Genomic DNA, 6,546 nt, shown 5'->3' with positions numbered 1-6,546 from the left:
GCTTTTCGTTAGTTTTAGTAGTTGCCCCAAGTAAATGTTCTCCTCAGTTTCAAGAATTTCTTTGTTTATTCTGATGATGCTCTTTGGTGTTTGTGGATTAAGCATTACTTTAGTTTTACTCCGATTCATCTTTAGCTCTATTTTGAAACTCTGTTCAGGTCATTTAATATTTCTTGCAATGTCTCTGCTGTTTCTGCAATCTGGACAATGTCATCTGATATTTTACATGGTTTAGCTTTGCTTCATCTATGTTTACTTCTTTGTTTTCCAAATCTAGTTTACTGAAAATACTTTCTAGGCATGTTGTAAATAATTTTGGTGAATTTGTATCTCCGTGACGCATGCCCTTCTCGGTTTTATTTTTTCAGTGTTTGTATATACCGGTATATATATATATATATATATATATATATATATATATATATATATATATATATATATATATATATATATATATATATATATATATATATATATATATATATATATATATATATATATATATATTTATATATATATATTTTATAAATAACAGAACGGAGGAAGGAAAAACAAATGAGCAAAAAAAAACAATCCATACACCAGATTACTGGCGTCCTCCGTTCATAAAATATCTGTAACAGTTAGACTTGGAACAGCTGTGGGTTGAAATTTGGAGGGAAACAACTCTGAGGAAGTGAATTCCAGAGAGATGCAGTTCGGGGAATGAAAGAATTCTGATAGGCAGAAGTTCTGCAATATGGCTGAGTGACATTCCAGTCATGAGCGCTACCAGATGCCCGTGTAGCAAGAGGGAAGGCATGGAGAGGTGGCACCATGGACGCAACTTCGTCTGAGCATTTACCAAAAAAATATCTGTAAAATAATGCAAGGGAGGCAACATTCCTTCTTACTTGCAGGGGAGGATGAGAGAGTAAAAACGGCAAGAAATGAATGTTAGAAATGACGAAAATGAAAGGGAAAAAAATCAATGAGAAAGATGCAGAGGAAACAGAGGCGTCCTGTCCGATAATCTTCGGGACCATGGTGGACGCTAAGACAACATTTGGGTGTGTATGTATTTATGTATGTATATACTGTAAGTATGTAAACAAAATAATTCAACGATTTTTCATCAGATTTTAACCAAACTTGTTGGAAGGATCGAAGCACAGGCAAGGGACTGACCTATTTTTTTCTGGAATGGGTCAGGGGTCGAGGTCGCAGGGTCAGGTCAAAGCGTCAGTAAAAGGATGAAGCAAACAAACAAATGAAAGTGTCCCAAGGATGAAAATACCTGACTCTAATGGTATTTTTTGTGCTGAATCCGATATTGTAAAATTTCTCCATCAGGCAAGGTTTTTCAGTGATGCAATTTAATATTTAAAAAACAATACATTTACATTCTTATTGAAAACTAATAACTTGTAACTTAAGCATCTTCTTTAATTTTCTGTGGTACTTTGCCTCAGGAATGTCTCTCTTATTAGTCCAGCAGCAGTCAGCCAGCATAATGGTGTCCAGTTGCCTTGGTAACACATTTCCGTGTTAAAAATGTCCTGGTGAAAGTGTTCACCGTGTTCATCGTTCACCGCACCCAGGTTTTCTGGGTTAAAAAAAAAAAAAAAAAGGCTAAGTGAGAGCCCAAAAAATGAATCTTTTATCACCATTTGCACCCCACTGCTTGGTAAGACATAAGAAGGTCAACCACAATTTCATAATAGTTTTTGGTCTTGTGATTTCTCAAAAAGTTTGTGCAAACACTTTTGAAGCTCTGCCACGCAGCTTTCTCAACTTCATTCAACTCTCCATCACATTTCTAGCCTCTTAACAATTCTCTGATCTGAGAGCCTACAAAAATACCTTCTTTAATCTTGCTGTCACTGATTTGGGGAAACTTGCTTCTCAAGTATCTGTATTCAGTTTGCACTTTATCCATCGCTGTAACAAATTTTTCGTAAGTCGAAGCTTTATGTGCAAAGGAGGAAGGTACAGGTCAACAAGAGGACTATTCTCAACATTTTTCTTGCCTGGAACAAGTTAGAAAGATTTTTTGTCAGTCCTTCTGAATGTAATATTTTTGTGCTCCACTCTGTCCCACTTGCATAAAAACAACAGTACTTTCTGTAACCTAGTGTTTCAGTAACAAAAAGAGTAGGCCAACATCCTCTCCAATAAAGTTTCTCTAACTATAAACCTCAAACTATATGCACATTACACAGTACACTTCCATTTCAAATTTGAGAAAGAAAAAATTGCGTCTAATAACCAAGCCTTGGAGTCCCCGGGGGGGGGGGGCTGAATGCCCCCACAATCCTCCCCTTTCCTGGTGACAACTCGACGAATTGCCTGGAACCACTCTCTAACTCATTTCTTCTTCATTTTTGCAACATTCATGACCTTTCCCCTAACTTTCAGTTGAGCACCACCTCTCCTCCTCATCTAAACCTCACCTTCTCTTTTTAACTGAGACTCAGCTGTCTGAGGCAACTGACAGCAAACCCTTTTCTGTTTCTTCCTATTTTCTCTGTACTCATTTCAAAGCCAAAGGTGGCTGTTTTGTATATGTATGCAACAATTTATCTTGTTCTCGTGTTCCTGAACTTGATTCTTTTGAATTCTCTACTCTCTGGCTTCGGCTTTCTTGTCGTTCTCTGACTAAATATGTCTGCACTGTTTGGTTAACTCCTAATTCTACTGGCTATAAAAAATTCTTTGACTATCTTACTTCTACGATGGAACACACTCTATCCATTTCACCTTTCTCTGAAATCTCCATTCTAGGAGATTTCAGTATTCACCACCACCTTTGATTCTCCTCTCCTTTTACTGATCCACCGGGTGAACAAGTCTACATCTTTTGTATCCTTAATGACCTACAGCAGCTTGTTCAGCACCCTACCCGTATCACTGACCACCTCGGAGAGAGTTCAGACATACTGACCACTTCCTTACAACTAATCCTTCTGCTTGCGCTGTTAATCTTTCCTCTCCATTGGCCTCCTCCGGTGACAACCGTATTACCTTAACCTGTCCTATCACTCCAGTATGGCCTGTGGACCCTCCAAAGAAACGTCGGTTAAGGCACTTTGGAGCTGCTGATTGGGAGGCCTTCAAGCAGTAAGTCTCTGATTTTCCCTGGAATGATTATTGTTTCCATGACCGAGAACCAACTGAATGTGCCTTGCACATTATGGTGCTTAATCTCTCCGGCTTGGAAGCATACATTCCATCCTCATGTCATTTGACTAATGCAAAAAAGCATTGGTTTAATCACGCTTGTTTTAATGCCGTCCACAACAAGGAGAAGACCTATAAAAGGTGCCAGAGCCAAGCCACCCCTGAATCTCATCTTTTTTGTTTCTGCCTGGAATCGTGCTAAGTCCGTTGTTTGCTCTGATTAAAATATTTTTATCCATACTAAATGCTCTCAACTCTCCAACTCGAATTCTTCCTGCTCCTTCTGGCACCTTGCCAAAAACTTTTCATCGTATTTCCCTCTTCTTTTCTACTCTGATGGCTCTGTAGCTATTTCTTCTACTGATAAAGCAGCTGCCTTCACTCAGACTTTCTCCTCCAATTCTACCTTAGACAACTCCAGTGAAGTTCCTCCATTACTTCCACCATCTGACTTCCTCATGGCTGACCTTAAATTTTCTTCAGCTGATGTATTTTCTGCCATCACTGGCCTCAATATTAACAAGGCATATGGTCCAGATGGGGTCCCTCCTGTTGTCCTCAAGAACTGTGCTTCTGTGCTTACACCCTGCCTAGGTAAACTCTTTCGCCTTTGTCTATCAATTTGTACTTTTCCTTCTTGCCCGAAGTTTGCTGTCATTCAGCCAATCCTGAAGAAGGGTGACCATTCTCAACCCTCTAACAATTGCCCAATAGCTTTAACATCTTTTGTCTCAAAAGTTTTCAAGGCTATTATTAACAGAAAAATTGTAAAGCATCTTTCCTACCACAGCCTTCTTTCTGATTGTCAGTATGAGTTCCGTCAGTGACACTCCACTGCCGATCTTCACACCTACCTTTCAGACTCCTGGTCATCCTCCTTTCGTGACTTTGGTGAAAGGTTTGCCATTGCACTTGACATCTCAAAGGCTTTCGATCAAGTCTGGCAAAATTCTTTAGTTTGCAAACTGCTCTCTTATTGTTCCTATCCTACTAGTGCGTTCATCTGTAGCTTCCTTTCTGGTCTTTCTATAGCTGGTGTTGTAGACGGCCACTGTTCTTCTCCTACAGATATCAATAATGGTATTCCTCAGGGCTCTGTCCTATCACCAACTCTCTTCATTTTATTCATAAGTGACCCAAGCTGTACATCTAACCGTATCCACTCATCTGCTGATGATTCCACCTTTCACCTTTACATTCGGTTCCCGCAACGTCCATCTCAGCAGTTTTCAACAAACAGAGGATGTGGCTATGGCATACCTGATGTCTGACTTGGCTCGTACCTCTGACTGGGGTAAAAAGGGTAAAAATAACATTGTTGTTTTTAATGTATCAAATACTCAGTTCTTACACCTATCAACCTGACAAAATCTTCCACAGGGGTACCCAGTAATGTTTAAAAATATCCAGCTCACACCTGGATCATCATTAAACACACTTGGGATTTCATTCTCTCAGGATTTACCTTGGAAAGATCATATTACATCTCTTGTAAAATCTACTTCCAAGAAATTATAGCCGATTCCATACCTTCTTTACCCTGCACAGTTGTTGACTTTATACACAGGTTTTATTCACCCGTGTGTAGAGTACAAGTCTCATGTGTGGGGGGGCTCTCCACATACAGCTCTTCTCAACAAGGTGGAGTCAAAGGCTTTTTTTTTCTCATTAACTCTCCTCCTCTTACTTGCCCCTTTCAATCTCTGTCTCTTCATCGCACTGTTGCATCTTTAACTCTTTTCTATCGCTACTTAAATGGTCACTGCTCCTCTGAACTCTCTGCGTGCATCCCTCGACCTCTACGATGGACACATAGCACCTGTCTAGCAACAAACTGTCATTCCTTTTCTGTCCAGCTCTCTAATGCAAGACTAAACCATTTCTCCCAATCCTTCATCTATGCCAAAGGCAAAAGTGCAATGACCTTTCGACCTCTGCAGATATTCCAGTCATGTTCTGATACTGTGCTTTTTCTAAAAGCAGCTTCATACTGTCGTGTGACTCTTTCATGCCAGCAATATGTGCAATAGGGACAAAAGGAAATGTTTTTCCATTATGAAGAGGGATCTCTTCCAAGCAGACTTTTAAGAAGTCAATGAAGAAGCTCCACTGACCCACATTGTGTTCGTGACCACGAGCCCCCATGACTGAATTAACATCTCCATAAAGCACAAGTCCGTCTCCTCGAGAGAAGCATTTTTTAAAATCATCATGACGGCTGTTGGGAAAAAAAAAAAAAAAACATATTTTAATATCACGCCGCAGTAGATTCCAACCCTTTACTCTTGAACCTAAAAGTTCAGCCTGCTTCTTAGATAAATCCAAGTAACGAACATGGTAATTCAGATCTCCTTGTGACAGTAAATATGGTTAAATGGAAAAACAGGTAGCCTAGAGTGTTGGGCCAGAAATTTCTTCATGTTTTGTCTCATGATATGCTCCAGCTTCATCTGATTTCTCATCACTTAAAGTTACATGCTTTAGAGGATTTTGTACTGGACATTCAGCACTGGGGAACTGGTCTCATTGCAGACGACTAAACAGCTTATTTCACTAAGCTATTTGTTTCTGAGCGATCCCTTTTGTTCTTACAGGGCAGAAATAACTGTCTGTTGTGTGATCTTTGGGTTCCCTCCAAATCAGTGGATCAGCAAATGACATATGGCATGGACCGTTTAGCCATCTTGTGAGTAGTCTTGTACATGTCCCACAACACTTGTGAGGGGCCCAACTCTTGGCTTAATCACTCGCTTTACCTCCAAAGAAAAGTTCTTAACAATTTCTTTATTAATAGTGTAAAGTTCCATTTCTGGGATTTAAAAGGTAGCTCACCACATACATAGCAAAAGGAGTTGGGATGAAGACAGTTCCATGGCATGACAAAGCATCTAGATTAACACAACACTGGTGTAAAATGAAAGTAAACAATACTTAAGAAAGGAACAACACACACTAGCTGTTATCACTGCCGTCTACAGGCAGACTGACTTGGAGCTGCTGTACAGACAGAAACTAGGCTCATGTCTGAACAGGTCTAATATGTTTTTACATGCACAGTCTGCTGCTCTGATCAAATTTATCCTGCCAGTATTATCAGATCTTTGTCTCCAAAGGAACAAATTTTATTAATTTTACAGGAAAAATTCTGCTTCTATTAAAAATTTAATATATTTATTCCGTATCCTGTGATCGTGCCAAATGACGAATGTATGAACATGACGTCACAAGAAAACTAACACTGATAGGAAAAGTCTGATTTCACATTTGGATTCAGCATGAAAAAGTATATTCAGAGAACCCATCAATATCCTTGGGACCAGTGTTATCAGAGCAATTGGTCGAAAGTCAGGGTCACAGGAGAAAGCCAAATTTTCGGTCCTTGAATCA

The sequence above is a fragment of the Coenobita brevimanus genome, chromosome 16 (genome assembly GCF_032717465.1).
Source record: "Coenobita brevimanus isolate Jiangsu-jjx chromosome 16, ASM3271746v2, whole genome shotgun sequence".
NCBI classification, from domain to species: Eukaryota; Metazoa; Arthropoda; class Malacostraca; order Decapoda; family Coenobitidae; genus Coenobita; species Coenobita brevimanus.
Note: the sequence above shows the minus strand (reverse complement) of the source record.